This window comes from Equus asinus, chromosome 26, assembly GCF_041296235.1.
Source record: "Equus asinus isolate D_3611 breed Donkey chromosome 26, EquAss-T2T_v2, whole genome shotgun sequence".
Classification (NCBI taxonomy): Eukaryota; Metazoa; Chordata; class Mammalia; order Perissodactyla; family Equidae; genus Equus; species Equus asinus.
Window position 1 is genome coordinate 37,690,007 of NC_091815.1, and position 8,201 is coordinate 37,698,207.

Consider the following 8,201-nt stretch of genomic DNA (forward strand, 5'->3'; position numbering starts at 1 on the left):
TTGTGGGTCCCTCTAGTTGTGGCATTTGGGACACCGCCCCAGCGTGGCCTGATGAATCGGTGCTAGGTCCGCGCCCAGGATCCGAACCGACAGAACCCGGGGCCACCAAAGCAGAGTGAGTGAACTTAACCACTCGGCCACGGAGCCAGCCCCCTTTGTCTTGTCAAATCCTCACAAATTTATTGTTTCTTTTCTTTTTTTCTTTTTTTCTTTTTTTGAGGAAAATTAGCCCTGAGCTAACATCCATGCCCATCTTCCTCTACTTTATATGTGGGATGCCTGCCACAGCATAGCTTGACAAGCGGTGCCTTGTCCGCACCCGGATTCGAACTGGCGAAACCCAGGCCAGCGAAGCGGAACGCGCGAACTTAACTGCTGTGCCACGGGGCTGGCCCCTATTGTTTCTTTATGTAAAAAGATATATATACTGCCTGCTTTGTTCTCTCTCTGGGCATCATTTTTATGCTCTCCCATACGTATGTATTAAATTGGTTTTTCTCCTGTTAACCTGGTCTTGTATCTGGTTTATTATTAGTCCAGCCACAAGAACTCAAGAGGGATAAAGGGGGAAATTTCTGCTTCCCCCTCAGCAGTATGGCAGAAAAGGAATTTGAAGAAGAGTAATGTCTGTGATGGATTTATAAGTTGCTTCCTGTGGAGGACATCATGTAGACTGTCTCTTCAATATCGTCTATGAAATCTTCAGTAAAATCACCCTCTTTATTAAATCTCTGGTGGAAAGGAATTCTTTAGGAGAACCCGGGGAGCCATGTTCCACATCTGGTTGAGGTGTAGAGGGAATGTACAGATAACCTAGGTGGTGGTTTCAGATGATGGCCAAGAGCTGACATGCACATGGAAAAATCTGGAAAGTTATAATCTAGTATTTTTAAAGTACTATTCTCTGAGTAGTGGAACTGGGGTCAATAATTTTTTTTCCATTTTGCTTATGTGTGTTTTATAAATTTGCTGCAATTGATATGTTAATTTTATCACTTTAAATGTCTTTAAATTTTTAAGCTTTTAGAAATTTTAAGTGAGGTGCTGTGGGATGAGAAAAAGTAAGTTTAAAGAAAGAGTGAACTCTTCTAAAGCTTAGAGTTTGGGAGGGATGAATTTAAGGACAAATATAAAGATTTTCACATAGACGTGCAGATGGAACAAACACTTTCTTTTCAAACCTCAATAAGGGGCCGGCTCCGTGGCAGAGTGGTTAAGTTGGCGTGCTCCGCTGCAGCAGCCCAGGGTTCGGATCCTGGGCGCGGACATGCCACCGCTCATCAGGCCACGTTCAGGTGGCGTCCCACATCCCACAGCTAGAAGGACCAGCAACTAAGATATACAACTATGTACAGGGGGGGTTTGGGGAGATAAAGCAGGAAAAAAAAAAAAAAAGATTGACAACAGTTGTTAGCCCAGGTGCCAATCTTTAAAAAAAAACCTCAGTAAAAGACAGTAAGGTGATTTATGAAGAGGAGATAAAATTCGAAGGAATAAAAGTATGAGAGAGGAGGGCCCAGCTCCGTGGCCGAATGGTTAAAGTTCCGTGTGCTCCACTTTGGCAGCCCAGGTTTGCTGGTTCAGATCCCGGGTATGGACCTATTCCACTCACTAGCCACGCTGTGGAGGTGACCCACATACAAAAACATAGAGGAGGGTTGGCACAGATGTTAGCTCAGCGAGAATCTTCCTCAGGAAAAAAAAAAAGTGTGAGAGAGGCACTAATAGAAGGCAAGAAATGTCGATAAAGTTGGAAACTGGAGAACAAACAGATGTGTTCCTACAGCACAGGTGGCCAAGAAGCAAACTAATTCACATCCGCCTGCCCCTGGAACTGCACAGAAACCAAAAATCAGATTAAATGAATTATTATCCAGCAATTCCTCTTCTGTGTATATATTCAAAAGAGTTGAAATGAGAGTCTCCAAGAAATATTTGTACACCCATGTTTATAGCAGCATTATTCACAATAGATAAGAAGTGAAAGCACCCCAGGTGTCCATCGGCAGGTGAATGGATAAACAAAATGTGGTAAATACATACAGTGAAATACTGTTGAGCAATAAAAGGAAGTGAAGTACTGATAGACGCTACAACATGGAGGAACCTTGCGGGTTTTATGGACGTTCCATTACATGGGCATGATTGACTAAATTATTGGCTGTTGGTGATCAGTTCAATTTCCTCCCCTCTCCCTTCTCTGGAGGTTGGGGTGAGGGGTGCTGACAGTTCCAAGTTTCTAATCAAGGCTTGGTCTTTCTGATGACCAGCCCCCATCCTGAAGCTACCAAGAGCAGGCTAGTTAGAGCCAAAGATGCTCCTATCATTCTTATCACTCAGGAAATTACAAGGGTTTTAAGAGCTCTGTGCTGGGACCAGGGACAAAGATCATATATCTTTCCACCATACAACAAGAGTCAAATCTAAATTGCAGCTAAGCGTTTTTATACTCTGCAGCTCCAATCTGATGGGAGCAAGGCAGGAAGCCTCACACGTTATCAGAACCCAAGAGGTGACAAGAAACTGTCTCATGACAGCCTCCCAGGGGAGATAGCAATGTGAGTGGGAGATGGCCTCATAGCAGCTCCTCGGGAGCCCCTCATGTTCTCGTGTTCCAGGAGGATCAGAAGGCATTCTGCCGAGACTCAGATTAGCTGCAGTTGAAGCCTCTGACTGTGGATATGTGAAAGGGTTCCAGAATGCCATAGCAGAGCCACCCCCTTACGATGGCATGAACTTTCCATAGCTCTTGAAAAATAAGCAATGGCTACAAGATCTCCAGAAGGATGCTGTTATGGGCTGAATGTCAGTTTCTCCACAAAATTCTTATGTTGAAGCTGTAACCCCCAGTGTGCTGGTATTGGGAGGTGGGGCCTTTGGGAGGTAATAAGGTTTAGATGAGCTCATGAAGGCGTAGCCCCCATCATGGGATTAGCACCCTTATAAAAAGTGACCAGAGATCTCCCTCTGCCTTCCTCTCTCTCTCTCTCCTTCCCCCATGAGGATACAGCAAGGGGGCAGCTGTCTGCAAGCCAGGAAGAGGGCTTTCTCCAGAACGATGCTGGCCCTCTGATCTCAGACTGCCCAGCCTCCAGAACTGTGAAAAATATGGTCTGTTGTTCAATACTCCCAGTCTATGATACTTTGTTATAAAAGCCGGAGTTGACTGAGACAGGTGCACAAAAGGATGGTAACATTGATTGGCTCCTAGGAGGGGTCCTGGAGCCAGGTACGGTTGAGACAGCTGGCAGGGTGCTCCGTTCATCTTTGCCACTCAGGCATCCAGACCAATGGAGCAGCCACACTCTCACACATTGCTGGTCACTGTGTCAGGGGAAAGAGAGAGGTCAGGCCGGGGAGGAAGGAGTTCTTAGAATCCAATGCTCCATCCTGGAAGTGACACTCGTCACTGCCATTCACAACTCATCATCCAGCCAGAATAGACAACAAAAGCTAGCAAATGCAGTCCTGTTGTGCCTGTGGTGAGTTCAGGGATTTCGGTGCAGATCAAGGAAGATGGTCGATCATAAGGTGGCAGCATCACACAACGAGTGTTATTCGGCATCCAGTTTGACAGGTCTGCCCGTGAGGAAGTCCATAGCGGCATGGAACCTTCCAAAGGCAAAGAAGGGGAGGAGGGCAAGGGAACAAGAGGAGGGAGGGGTATTGCAACAGCTAGATCTTAAGTTAACATGAGGGAAGCCATCTTGGCGAAAGGAAGCAATATTGTAACTATGACCCTGACTCCCTATGACTCGCTAGTCTCTGTGAATACATTCTAGCCTGCACATAGCCTAAATGATTAAGCACCTCTCACTTTCACAAAATACACGATCTGCTGGTTCTATGACTCTTGCTTATGTTTATCTCCCAGCTGTGAAAAGACAACTTTGTTCTCTGAGTTCCCCGGGAACATGATGACCTCCAGAAAGAAAAAATTCTGTGTTGGTACCCATCACGAATGACAAAAGAAAGAGATGAGGTGGCGCCTTGAAGTTTGTCACACCGGATGGGTGACATCCCTAAACCCCCTCCTTCCCTGCCCATTTGCCCTGTAGAACTGCCTCAAGATTCTGTAGGATTTTAAGACGGTTCTTTAGGACACTAGTCTGCCATCTTCCGATTATGCTGGCTAATCGTATAAATTTTCCTTTCTCCACCACCGGCGTGTTTGCAATTGATTGGCACCCGATTGCAGTGAGCAGAGGGAGCCCCTTTTCGCTCAGTTACGGCATCGGAGAGGGGGGCTGATGTAATAGGCAAAGTTGCAGCACAGCACAGCAGGGAGTATCCAGGTCAGAGAGCGCCAATGGGCGGCAGCAGCTTGGGGTCATTTATAGGTACAGGGTTTACCTATGGCTAACGTATGTTGGGTGCAATTTTGTGGGGTATGCAAAACAGGCAAGCTCTAACTAGTCTAAAAATCCAGTTATTTGGGCTATGTTTAAAATAATTGGATGTGTAAAAATTTGAGTTTGGAGCCCATGGGCTTTCAAGCTAATGGACTCAGCCTCCTGTGAAGTCCACAAGCCACAGAAGCTATCTTTGGTTCTTTTATATAACAGCTCCCCCAATAGGAGACATTGGGAGACCTTTGGCGAAGAACAGAGATGACCACCACACATTGTCTTTCCAAGAAAGGGGCACACTGATTTTCATGGGACTTATTTAAGAACAGAGTTCACAATGTTTTATTGCCCTATGTCCCCCTAGAGAGAAGAAAAATAAATCAATGTTTAATGCCTGTTAAGGAAGATACAGGCTTACAGAATTTCATCTAAGACATTTCCAGAAAATCCATCATAGACTCTAATCTCCATGAGGGCCGGGATCACGTTTGTCAAATTCCCCTTCAAATAACAAACGCCCACACAGTTCTTATTGTAGCTCACAAAGCCCAGCATAGGACAGCCAGAGTGACACTCCAACCTTACCTCTACTCTCTTTGTCTCATCCTTACTCTGTCTATTTCAGCCACCTTGACCATCTTTCAACTGCAGTCCTATCATGTGCCTGTAGTGAGTTCAGGGATTTCAGCCCTAAGCAAGGAAAAAGATGTAACTGCAAGGTAGCAGTAGCACACAACTTTCAGTCCCTCACCAAAGTCACTGTGCTTCCTTCCGCCACAGGGCCTTTGCACATGCTGTTCCCTCTGCCTAGAACACCCTTCCAGCTCCTCTTTACATAGTTAACAACTGCTCAACTTTCAGATCTCACATCACTTCTTCAAGCAAAGCCATCAGAGATCTCCATGATTAGATCAAATTCTCCTATTACAGGCTTTCAAAACCCCCTCTTCTTTTCACTATAATTGTAATGATGGAGATGCCTAATGGTTTCCCAGCACCCGAATTTCCCTTCTTCCTTTTGTCGATGAAAATAATCCATAACCAATCTATAAATGAAAATTTGGGTGAGTTTATTCTGAGCTGAAATCTGAGGACCATGGCCCAGGGCCTTTCTTCCCAAAGCAAGAAAGGGCACCAAAGAAGTGGGGTGCACAGAGTGGTTATATACCCCCAAACAGGACGTTTCACATATGATTGAAATCTCCCTCCCACAATAGTCACAAGATTGCCCTGTGGGCACAGCGCTTGATGGACACAGCAGGCAGTGGGTCTGCTATCTCAGAGGGCGTAGCAGGAGGCAAGTCTATTGTCTCGAGCTGGGCGGTCACAGGTGAGCACAGCAATCAGTTCCTAGCCTAAGGAAAGATGCTTAATCCTTAAGGGAATGCCAACGTTGGGAGGGGGAGAGAAGTTGCACCTTTATTTCAAGGGCCTTTGTTCTTGCCATAGGGAATATCTAAAGCAGATATACAATGCATGCTCAACGGCCAGGGTCAGGCCCTTTTGGAAAGACAAGGTCAGGCCGAATTAGGTTTACACCAAATGGCTTCCTCATATTCTCCAATATATCCTATTGCTTGCCATTTTTATTTGTCATTTTCCCCTTTTGATCTCTAATCTTTCAATAGAAAGCATTGATGATCAAAATATTGTCCCTCGGCCCCACCCCAGGGTGGTTGCTGCCTGCCCTGGGTCCATCATGTCCCTAGGTGCTAGGCTTTTATCTCATTATTTCCCTAGTCATCCACGTTGGGGGGAAATAGTGGACAAGCATGGAGATACATGTATTAACAGAGGAAGCATTTCATATGTCATGTACTTTCCAATTAATTTTAGATTGTTTCACAAACATTGTATATGTGCTTCTCTATGACACTTTGCATTTACATTGCATATGATTATAGAACAAGTACAGTAATCATAATTCAATATTTTTAAAGACATTAGTTTAAAATGAGTTCTTAGGTAATGTCTTTATCAGAAAAGGAAATTTGTCCAGGGTCGTAGGACAGATCGACCATCTCAAGCCATCGAGCAATCATTACTTTAGTTTGTATGCTACTCTTACAACACTGAGTAAAGAAAACAACAATTAGTTTGAATATTATGACCAGTACAAGGATTCCAATAAGTAATAGAAATAGGAATTGCAATCCCGATCAAAAAAGGGAACTGATACTGAAAAGGGAGCCAACCAAACAAATCAAAGGGGGTGCAGGATTCACATAAGGCATCCACTTGCTTCTTCATGTGCTTTAGCAGAGATGACACATTGGAAGATTCATCACGTATAAAAACACAGCATTCAGTCTGAATAATTGTATACGTACCACCTTGGGATGCAGTAAGAATATCTAAGGCCATTCTATTTTGAAGGACAGCCCTTCTCATTAAAGACATGTCAGTATTTAAATAAGGGTATCCTTCCTTGACTATCATTAAGGGCTTCTTGAGTAAATTTAGTCAGAGATTCCATACGTAATAATGACATCTTTTAGTCCCAAAGAAGAAGCACATATAGTTGCAAATACAGCCATACCAGTGGAACACTGAACAAGCCCGTCTGGCCTTAAAGAGAGGGAGGTTGGCAACAGGTTTTAACTCAGCCTGACTCCTTCCCTGCTTTTAAAGGAAACTCAGGGTGCAGTGTTTTAGCCATCCAGGCAGTAGCCAAGGTCAAAGATTTGTTCCACATAACCACTGAGTTCCATTAGGAGTCACTCGATAAATTCCTGACCTTCAAGACCAGTCTGTTCCAAATTAATCCCTTTCTTTAAGTATGATAGTATTCCAAACAAATTATAAAATAGGTACACAGTTTAAGCATAACAAAGGTTTAAATGAGGAGATATAAGTTTGGGAATACAGGCCTGGTCCGGAGTCTTGGGACAGCTGTCCACAACAGATGCCGTCTTCTTCTCCTTCTGGTATGGTCCTTTTCAACTGGGCTGTATAGAGTCTTTTATTTGATGTCTCTTTCAATAAATAAATTCTCCAGGTTATAGTCCATGATCCTTAAGTTCTGGGAGTTCTCTGTGACAGCTACCAATCTTTCATTTTTTTAAGCACCTCAATAAGACCATGACAACAATTTAATATAGCCCTTAAGCAAAGTTTGTTTATATATTTCTTCATCTAATTGCATAGGCTCTTTTATTATTTCAAAAGGAGACAGCCGATGTTTACAAAAAGTATAGATCTATAAGATTAAGGAGCACGAGCACAAGAGCTTTTGGCCGTGAGAGAGTAAATGCCTCTGAAAGCTTGCCAATTAAGTTCTGGTTGTGCCATTAGTTCTTTTTACCAATCCTGAGGATAGAGGATGGTAAGCGCAGTGGAAATGCTGCAATATTTGCCAAACATTACAAATAGATTCAATTATTTATCCGGTGAAATGAGTTCCACAGTCACTATGTAACTCGGTAGCAATTCCCCAAACAGGAATTATTCTCTCTAATAGTAATTTACCTACTGTTAAAGCTGTTGCTCTTCTGCAAGGAAAGGCCTCAAAACAATGTGAGAACATACAGATCATTACAAGATATATTTATCCTTGAGATGGTGGCATTTGGACAAAGTCCAATTGTCATACCTCAAAGGGTCCCTTAGGAAGGGGAAAGTGGCCTTGTGACTCATGAAGTGGCTTCTCTGGATTACACTTTGGGCATATAGCACAAGCAGTAGAGGCTATATGAGCTACTGGGAGAAAGTTTCCAAAAGTATTATTTTTCCCTTTTGTTGCAACCTATATATATTATTTAAGAGCCATTTGTGAACCAAATTAAACAATAGAATGCAGTCATGATCTTCTCCCTTTGTGATGTTAGAAGCAACATAGTTGATGTGGGGTCG